Source organism: Megalobrama amblycephala, linkage group LG19 (assembly GCF_018812025.1).
Source record: "Megalobrama amblycephala isolate DHTTF-2021 linkage group LG19, ASM1881202v1, whole genome shotgun sequence".
In the NCBI taxonomy this organism is placed as follows: domain Eukaryota; kingdom Metazoa; phylum Chordata; class Actinopteri; order Cypriniformes; family Xenocyprididae; genus Megalobrama; species Megalobrama amblycephala.
Window position 1 is genome coordinate 793,718 of NC_063062.1, and position 10,978 is coordinate 804,695.

General features: G+C 36.4%; 1 long non-coding RNA gene across 3 annotated transcripts; it reads left to right on the plus strand.

Moving 5' to 3' along the window:
• The first annotated feature begins 135 nt into the window (after positions 1-135).
• LOC125254223 lies at positions 136-10,216 on the plus strand. Of its 3 annotated transcripts, none has more exons than XR_007181614.1 (5): positions 136-242; positions 419-1,380; positions 2,371-2,661; positions 5,087-5,177; positions 9,256-10,216. It is a non-coding gene; the product is annotated as an uncharacterized LOC125254223 (long non-coding RNA). The 3 variants fall into 3 exon arrangements; XR_007181615.1 differs by having other exon boundaries at positions 147-267; XR_007181613.1 differs by having other exon boundaries at positions 144-1,380.
• The last annotated feature ends 762 nt before the right edge of the window (positions 10,217-10,978 follow it).

Genomic DNA, 10,978 nt, shown 5'->3' on the forward strand with positions numbered 1-10,978 from the left:
ATTCTCATACTTGAAAGCACTGAAGTTGTCTAGCACGCCATGCTTTTTTGCATCATCTGCAAGATGTACAAGGCAGTGTGCATTATAGGACAGGAATTGTGGCCCATACAGTTGACCGAAGTGATTGACGAAGAGAACCAAGTATGTCATTGGCATAATCACAGTAATCTTCCATCAGACTGTTGTTGCACAGGATGAAGATTCCCACAAAAAGCAGCAAGAAGTTTTTGTACACCTCTGTGGTAAGGAGATCTTTCAACATAACAGGTCCGGTATACAGTAAAAACTGCCTGAACTCTGTTGCCTTCCACCTGTCAATTTCCCTCAGTGCCCTTGGTTTCCTTGCGAACTCCATGGGCACGCTTCTCTGAGCATTCACTAACCTTTCTGTTAATGTGTTTATTTGAAATCCCGACAGCCTACAAGTGAGAGGACCCATCTTCAACCACAAGTGGAGAAGTCTTCTCATGATTCCGAGGCACACGAGGTGCATGTAATCGAGGGGGATGCCAGAGACCATGTCCAGGGAAGTTTGTTCAAGGGGTGACATGCCATGATGGTGATCAGAATCGGTCTTGTTTCTGAAGCTCTCATTGGTTCTTAGAGGCATGTCGCTTCTTGGAAATGTCATCCTATTTTTCAGGTACACTCCATCCTGTGTGCATTTTTCACATCCATGATAGCCTGTGTGACCTTTGATGTTTTTTAGGAATGCACGAGCAGGTGCGTCGCAAACCATCGAAGAAAGTTGTAAAGCTAACCTCACTCCTTCAAACTCAAATCCATTACCCAATTCATTTACTTCCGTGATGAAGTCTTCAAGATACTCGGTCAGTGAGGTAGGTTTACCTGTGCCACAAAATAAACCTATTGTCACTGGTTCTTCTTGTCTGATATTTTGCAGTGTTCCAAGAATGGGCCAGAACTGTGTTGACGAACTCTTGTAGAGTGGCAGACCATCGATGTTGACCTGAAGCTCCAATGTGTGAATGTTGCTCAGAATCTTGACATTCTGATGTAGCACCTCTGTGATTGAATTTAGTACTCCAAAATGGTAATACTGGCCACCAGCTTTGTGTTGTATTTGAGGGTTCCCACGCACCGTTCCTAGCAACGTTCTTGAGTCTTTTGGCAGATTCAAACTATGTTGACGTAGTATGTTTAGTAATGAATTTAATGCCACGTGTGAGATTTTGTTTTCAGTAGCCCAGGTTGCCAAATCTTCTCCTAGGGAAGTTGGATCGGTTTCAGACTCTGACTCGGGGTCTGATTCACTGTCATCAAGAACACTTGCCATATTGACAGCTTCAGTCTCGTCAATCTGAGAGAGACAGTCCATAAATGTGTCTTCATCATCGATTTGACATTGACAGGCGTTACGTGAGTCACTGTGCATGCAACTCAACTCCGTCCCCGAAGTTGTTGCATTTATTGTCTGCAGTTGTTGATCCACCTTCTCCTTGGCTTTTCTCCTCAGCGTCCAATAGGACGGCTCATTGCAAGCCATAGTATTAAGACCTTAACACAAACAAACCCTTTTTTGTTGTTTGTTTACTGGCCTACCAATATATTTGCATCAACACAATTGATGTACTATAAAGCATCATCAGTTGAACTCAAAGGATGATGACTTCAGATGCAAAAGCCTCTAAGTGTCATCTAAAATATTCTTATAAAGTGAGCATTTTTATCAGGCTCCTGTTTTAAATAGAACTGCCATTAAAGTTAAATTACTGAACCTAAACATAGAAGCCTTGTAAAGATGCACATTTTATAAGAAAATTTCAGATGGCACTTGGAGGCTTTTGCATCTGAAGTCTACACAGACACATACATAACACGCACACAAAATTTTGAAGTTTGGGACTAGTAAGGAGGATATGAAGTTTCTTATGTTTAGAAAGGCTATGTTTATCTGATAAAATACAGTAAAAACAAGTTGTAAAAAATGTAATTTTATTTAAATATTTAAGAATGGTATGGATTCTAGTGGTGATAATCCTTTGATAAGAAATGTTAGAAACATCAGAACGATTTCTGAAGGATCATGTGACACTGAAGACCGTATAATGATGCTTAAAATTCAGCTTTGATCACAGGAATAAATTACATTTTAAAATATGTTCAAAAAGAAAAGTTTTTTTTAATTCGTAATAAAATTGAGCCATTTTACTGTTTTACTGCATTTGACTTAATAAATGGAGTCTTGATCATATTTATACTCAACAATATAAACTAAATATCTTGCTGTATCATAAAAGTTATCTTGCTGTCTAGATGCATTTCTGTACTTTATATTCAATCTTCTTCAACTGAGAGTATTGAATAGCAAGTGTCTCGCGGGAAGTGAATTCGGATTCTCTGTTTCAGGGCATGCGATTGGCTGTTCGCTGCTGATGTCACACTTTCAAGTGCGCGCGCTCCAAGAACTCCAGTTCAAATCCCAAATCGACGGATGGACGGAGTTTGATCGGCGTCATGGTACCAGCAAAGCATGCATGTCTTGGTTTCGTGAACTTGACTAAATCCCGTGATCTTGACTGTGTGTTGCACTGCCATCCTCGTACAGGCTCCTTCTGTGATTCACCGAAGCGCGTCTGAATTCAAGCTGGAAACGGCCTGTGCTTGGTCTGTCCCAGGGTGTCATCGTCACTCACGAAGGTAACGTTAATCATGTTTAACACGACCTGTTAGCTGTGCATGTTAACAAATAGTGGGTCTTGCATGGTCTAATGACCATCATATGTTTAGTGCTTGTGTAACTTAATCCGTCTGTGAAAAATGTGAGTACACTCGATAACGTCCACTATGGTTTCGGATACCAAATACTTAAAGTGCTCTGTTTGATGGCATAAAATGGCGATTTTTGCATTCGGCACAAGTGTTAAGTAGAGCAGCACTTCAATTTTTTACACGTTACTTTTCTCTGCGCTGAGCTCCAGCCACAATTAAACGCACTTGAAGTAGCTGTGTTGAGGCAAGTTGGAGCTAAACTCTGCAGGACAGCGGCCTTCAAGGACCGAGTTTGGACACGTATGGTCTAACCAATCAGTATTGAGCAAAGCAACGCTTTAGATTTTCCCGCCCCTTCCCCTCGCCCCGCCCCCCGCGGATGTTGTCAGTCACAGCTGTTGTGAGGAACGGAAAAAACGCGCCTATAAAAACTTGTAGGCATTTTGTTTTAATTACGACGTTTGTGTTGGTGATTATTTATTGTCTGTGTATACATACATGTATAATAATACTTATTTCGAATATAATTAAACGTCAAGATATCAAAAGGCTGATTAATACTGTATACATATACTTACCAACAACTCGCCGAACTGAAGACAAACTACAAACAAACTTAAAGCCGACTAATAATGAACTAGAAAAACAACAAAGTAAAAAAACGTGTAACGACTGAACAGGAACGTAATATATACAGTTGGAGCTATTTACAGGTTATTAATGTGGGAAAATTAATCAAAAAAAGTTGAGAGTACAGTAGGCTGAGGAAATCACAACGGTCATCTGATACAAATTATAACGGTCATCGGATATATATAGTATACGGTCACGTGACATTCATTCATTAATTCTGTTTAATTATTTATTTTTTTAGTTAATTTTTTTATTATATATAATATATTAGTTTTATCACCATTATGTCAAAGACATTTTAAAATATCTGTATTATGGCTTTATTCTTTTTACTAGCATACATTTTATTAAACAATTTTATTTTTTTTTCCCCAAAAATTTTTATACCCTATGGGTCAAAAGTTTGGAAACATTACTTTTTTTTTTTTTTTTTTTATGTTTTTGAACGAAGTCTCTTATGCTCATTAAGGCTGCATTTATTTCATAATAAATACAGAAAAAAACTAAAATATTGTGAAATATTAATACAACTTAAAATTATGGTTTTCTATTTTAATATACTTTAAAATCTAATTTATTCCTGTGATGGTAAAGCTGAATTTTCAGCATCATTACTCCAGTCTTCAGTGTCACATGATCCTTCAGAAATCATTCTAATATGCTGATTTGATACTCAGTTATTATCAATGTTGGAAACGGTTGTGTTGCTTAATATTTTTTTTTTTTGGAACCTGTGATACTTTTTTCAGGATTCAATGATGAATAAAAGGTTAAAAACAGCATTTATTCAAAATATAAATCTTTTCTAACAATATAAATCTTTACTATCACTTTTTATCAATTTAACACATACATGCTGAATAAAAGAATAAATTTCTTTAAAAAAAAAATATTATATTGTATATTATATATGTATATTGTTACAAAAGATTTCTTTTTTAAATAAATGCTGATATTTTTTAACTTTTTAATCATCCTGAAAAAGTATCACAGGTTATAAAATATGAAGCAGCACAACTGTTTCCAACATTGATGATAAATCAGCATATTACAATGATTTCTGAAGGATCATGTGACACTGAAGACTGGAGTAATGATGCTGAAAATTCTGCTTTGATCACAGGAATAAATTATATTAAGTATATTAAAATTAAAAACCATAATTTTAATTTGTAGTAATATTTCACAATATTATTGTTTTTCCTGTATTTATTATGAAATAAATGCAGCCTTAATGAGCATAAGAGACTTAAAAACATTAAAAATAATGTTTCCAAACTTTTGACTGGTAGTGTAGATTAATCCTAAAAAAAGAAAATATGAAAATATATTTTAAAATGTACTTTTTTTTTTTTTTTTTTTTAAATCACTTCCCCTGATTTAAATGCCACACAATTTAAGTGGAACACAATGCAGTTGAGTTTGGTCTTGATAGCCCTTTCTTTTGCTTATGATGATGAATGTTTAAAAAAAAATGTTTACAGTTTAATAGAAGTTACACCCATAGTTTGTGCAAAGCGATGTGAGGTGTAGGAAAAAGTTGGACAAACCTATGGAAATTATGAAAGATGGTAGCCTAAAAACATATTTAATATAAATACAAATGGAAAACAAACTGCCATAGCTTCATGACAAAAAGTAATCATGCTGTAATTATATTCATTTGTTTTATTAATGTTTATTTATAGTACATTTTATTCTGCTTACCTGACTCACGCAGAATTCTGTCCTGTTTGGTTTCCATCATCCATCCTCTGGCAACTGGGCTGTGTATGGAGGCCACCATTTTCTCCCACAAACTCCACTCTCAGGTATTTTTTATTTTTTTGCTGAAACAGCGTTGTGTGTTTTATCCACAGATCTGCTCAAAGTCGCACTGGATTTTCTCCTCATTGTAAGGTTGAGAGGTCCATCTATCACTCTTTTCCATGTTTGTAGAGTTAGTTTGTGGAGTAAATATATAGGCCGTAGTGTTGTCACAATACTGGAATTTCGAACTTCAATACGATACCTTGAAAAGTACCGATATTCGATACCATTTTTGATTCCACGGGGAAAAATGTATATACTGTTATAGATTTTTATTTATTTATTTTTTGTCTGTCCATCTATTAAAATTATAGGCGATCAAAAACCACAGACTGTATAAAACCCAACCGCTAGATGTCCGTGTTATCTCAGAGCGTAAACTGACGTGGAGCCTGTTGTTTGCAAAATAGGCCATGTTAAAATCCAAATACTCGAAACGCATTGAATCTGAGAGCTCACTTAACATCCCGATGTGACCCGCGCTGCTGAGAGTGGCGTTTCGATAGAATATGTACTGCACACTATATATATATATATATATATATATATATATATATATATATATATATATATATATATATATATATATATATATAAAAAAAACATCAAATAGACTGACTTCCTGTTGTTAAATAGTTTAGAAATTAAAAACTGTTATACTGTGAACCTTTAAAACATATACACACCTAAAGACTCCTGCAGTCACTTTACTGTTTTCCCTTTACTTGGATTGCACACAATAGTGATTGTGATATAAATGCAAATGACAGTATTGATTAAATAAGTTTTTTTTTTTTTTTTTTTTTTTTTTTGTAAGTTGTAAAGCAGAAGCCAGTTTAACTTAATTTATTATAAAAAAAAGTAAAGAAAATCAAAAGAACAAACTGTTATGACTCATAGGTAGTCTGTTTGGGATTAAAGGGTCATGAAACCTCCTGTTTTAGCCTGGTCATTCACACCTCAAAGCTCAAAAAACTCTGTAAAAATGGGTGTGTAAAGCTCTGGATAAGTCGGAGTGTAGAGGGAGGGAAGAGGGAAGAGAACAACCAATGAAACACAGACATAGAACACACTCATTATACAGAATGAATATTAATATATGAGCACGTAGAGAATGACAACAAACTCCCAAGCACAAGGGAGAAATGCGAAAGAATATTTAATAGGGCTAATAATAGGCTACTTTGATTACGTTTACGAGCACTGCAGTTTCAAAATCAGTCTTTTAGAATAATCGTGTCGCGTTCAGATAGGTTACACCACTGTATCAGTGTCCAGTTTGCACATATAATTCATTTGAAGAAGACTTGATGAAATATGTGTGTATAACTACACTGTGCTGGTTAATGTTTGGTGCAGGAGAATGTGTGAAATAACTTTAAACACGGATACTTTGTTCTGTATGAGCTAGGATCCACGTGGCTAGTGTTATTAAACTCACCACGGAGCTCCGCACTGAAACCAATCATACGCGCTCTGCGTGTATAGCATAACAATCGTATTTTTCATGTTTTCGTATTCAAACTCCAGTTCTGACCGCATCGCGAGCAAAATACAAACAACACTCATGTGCTGTGCTGAGGGAAACATATACGGCTCGCTTGTTTGAACGCAGCTAGAGCAGGCAGAGGTGAATGAACAGCACTTTTGTGATATTTGAATTCTCCGCTGTAATGCGATCTCACGCGAACATATTTTCCATTTGTGCTGGTAGATTACAGCAAAACAATCCACATGCACATGCACGTCGCAGGAAAACGCGTGTTGTAACACAGGGCTTGACATTAACTTTTTTGCTCACCAGCCACTGTGGCTAGTGGTTTTCCAAAGTTACTAGCCACTCAGCATTTTCACTGGCCACAATTTTGCTGTTGGGAAATTACATTTTATATGATTAAAGTTGACTTTGGCATGCTTAAATTACTTGATTTTGAGTCATTTTACTTGATTTACAAGATTTAAAACCCTTTCATACTTACAAATGCAGATTGACCTCCCAAATCAAGACTATACATTGTATAATAATAAATTGTATATCCATTTCCAGAAACGCTACCTGCTGAAAGTTATTACAAAGTAGTAAAAACGTAGCGAGTCGTAGTTCTTTCTGGGGTATATTGGTGTTGGTATACGCGTTGATAAAACTACAAATCCCGTGATAAATGCAATACCTGCCCGTGAAATACGTCTGCGTCTCCACAGAGTTACTTTCAGCGAGACATGGCTAGATCACAGCGATTTCTGCTGTTGGTTACAAGCGGTACCCAGCTCCATGTACGAGGCTCACTGCAAACTTTGGAAAAAAAAAAAAAAATCATTTAGGGACTCTGGGTGTGAAGGCGCTGGAGTCACACGCCAAAGCGGAGAAACACAAGCTAGCCACAAAATGCCTTCAGCAGACTCGGCCAATTAGCCTCACCACTGCTGTCGTCCTCCTCAATGCCTAGTCCCTCCGGTCTCCAGCGAATTATCAATATAAATTCAGACTTTCCAAAAAATGTGCAATAAATTAATGTTTGCGAATTTTAAGCAGCGACATGATATTGACAACCAACGATTGTCAACTTACAACATTTTTCACAGTCGATCAAAATAGGCAAGTATTGTTTTATTTACTTGTGAATGTCTAATGTAGTGTGATTAACAAGGCTGTTGAATACGGATGTCCGAATGTGCGAATATAAAACCAACTTTACCCAAGTCACATTGTGGTGTGTGGAAGGTTACTAATGTGATTGCTTTATCTGTAAATTAAATTAATGCTTTTTCAATGACTAAATTCATTGAAATAAAATGATTTTTTCAGAATTTCTTTGATTTGAATATTTTTTGGTAATGCGTCGTGTAGGTCTTAAATTTCAATATTTATGGTCTTAAAAGGTCTTAAAAAGGTCTTAAATTTGACTGTCTACAGACAGCTTTGGGCTGGTTGATCTGTGCTGATGATTGTATATCGTCGCTGCCCGATGAAACTCGCGTATGTCCAAAACGGTTACTTTTCAGGAAGTGAAAAAAACACCATATTTCAAAAGCAGTTGAATGTAGCGTTGTCATACTTGGTACGGCATCTTTACATGTAACCATATTCTTGCCAGTGTAATGATATAATCCACATTTGACCAAAATTGAGTTTAAATGGACATACGTGCATATTTTACAATAACGGTGGTCGATACGCGTTCTTCCGATCATTAATTAGAATGGCCAAGTCGCGTTTCATATTGACAGATGAATACGCTCAGTTTATTAAATAGCCTACGTCTTAGTTTATTAAATACGCTTAGTTTATTTAATATTAATTATAAATTTATTAAATGTCTCTTGCAAACTATAAAGGGACAATGAATCAATACACTGACATGGTAATGCTAGACAGATACTTTGTTTGCACAGTCCTACCGTAATTTTGTCACTCATAGACGTACGTCTGGCGTCAGGGGGGAAACGTTTACCTCGATAAAGGAAAGTCATTGTCTCACCAGGCTATGTTTATTTGGCAATGTAACCTCACAGTGTTATTCGGCTATCCAGTGCTGAGCTTCGATGAAACTTCACGAGACCGGCGAGATGCTTCCACAGGGCGGGAGATACACGGCGTGATTGACAGCTTTGACACCAAATGGATATACGTGAAAATCAGATGACATGATTTCACAACTTTTCATTGGCCATTTAGATATGTGAAGCATACTGTATACGGAAATGAACCTGGACATTAAATCCGTCGAAAAATCTCAAAATGGACATACGTGGTTTTCATCGGACAGCGACGATATGGTAGTCAGAACATGGTTCAGTTTTATTTGTTACTCAGCTTTCACAGCAATGCTGGTAAATGAGCAAAAATATATATAAATACTGTGAGAATCATCAATCTGAAGTCACAGCTTCAGATTGACAGCTGCTGTGTGGCATCTAGTACTGAGGTTGTTGACAGTATTGTGTGCATGTTGCTGCCTTGTACATGGTGTTCACTGCCCAATATTGTTTGAGAAGTAAGTATTTTAACCCACAGTTAACTTGTACATTTCCTTATAAAATGCTCTAACATTTCTTCTATTTCTTTTCTCCACCAAACAGCTTTGAAGATGGTTCAGCCTAGATGCTCAGATCTACCACTGGTCCAGCTTCATTCCCACATCTGGCACCAAAGATTAATTAAGTGCAGTCCATAACCAGTGTGTGCACCTTGTCCATTGCAAATGTTAAGGATTGTTCTATTAGAGCTCATTATAATCTTTGAGATTGGCCTTATGTAAAGGCTGTTGTGTGTTGTGAGTAAAGTTCACCCCCCTGTGAAACAGTTTCCCTTAGTTGTGAGAATATTTTACCTTCATGCTCTCAGCAGTTCCTACATTTAAAGTGTCTTTTTATTATTATTTTTTATTATTATTGAAATATTGCTTTAATGTTCAATCAACTTTGGGACATGATCAACTCTGGGAAGTTAGTATCATTAATTCTGTAAGGTGCTTTGAATCAAATGAATATTTGTATAGCGTGTTTCCTCCAAAGGCTGCTTTCTCATTCCTCAAACATCAAAAAGGGTCACCTTTGGTTTGCTAATTGGAGTTTGTAAGCATCATTATTTGGAACAAAATATGAAAATGGCTCGGTGTTACACTATTTCAGTGCATGGCAGAGAGTCGAAGAACCACCTGACACAAAGCCATGGATCACCCCCTTATACAGAGCATGGTAGGCTATTAGGGGTCAAATTCATGCTTTCTGCATAACGAAATTATGTGAAAAACAGCTAATAAGCAGGTAGAATTACCGTTTGCTTGAAACAAGCTTACCTTAACTTGGCTGGCAATTTTTTTTTTTTTTTTTTTTTTTTTTTTTTTTTTTTTTATCTGAGGGATCAAACAAAGGGATAGATGAACAAACTGGCTGTTTTACATTATAGGTTCCAGAAAGTGTTCATATGAGCTTGTATTTTTATTAGTATTATAATTTATATATTCTGATTTGTAATCAGAAGTCACCCTTTGCAAATCATTTAAAGCATTTTAAAAATTAAATCCATGAATGCAGTGCTTATCATGAGTGCCTTTTTGATTATTCTGAGCCAAAAGCTAAGTGTAAGTGCAAAATGTAAAACAGTGAAAATGTGTCAGTGAAACTGCATTTATCAATGCTGAATCTTCAAAATAGGCATAACTACATTTGTGGTTGTTTTTACACGTTATGTAGGCTACTCGTTGGGGGAAATGCAACACAACATGAATTCGATGCTTGTCAAATTGTATGCATATATAATTAGTTTATATTTCCGTGTCTACACTGGACGCGTGCGGCGCGACGCGACTAGACCCGCTTTGTCACGTCCATGCAGACAACTTAATCGAGCGAGCTGCTGATCTGCTGATCCGGCGCTGCATGGCTGCACGTAATTTCAAATATTGAAGATTCGTCGTATAGAGGTAAGGACGACGGCTCATTAACCACTAAAAACGGAAGATGGAAGACGGATTTCAAATATTGAAGATTCGTCGTATAGAGGTAAGGATGACGGCTCATTAACCACTAAAAACGGTCGATGGAATGCGATGTTTACCAGACGTTACGATCTTTCACAGACGTCTCCGCGACGTACGTGTGCTATCTGGGTTGCCACACTGCCTGTTTTATTATAGCTGACCACCATCGTAGTTAATGTTCACAGCACATCTATTATAGTTCTATTATGATTTTTATTCAGTCAACAGATGGATATCATAATGCCATAATCTAATGTTTCAGTGATTGACTTTAGTGAAATATGAATTTGACATAACGTTTTTACGGTGAACTTGTTTGA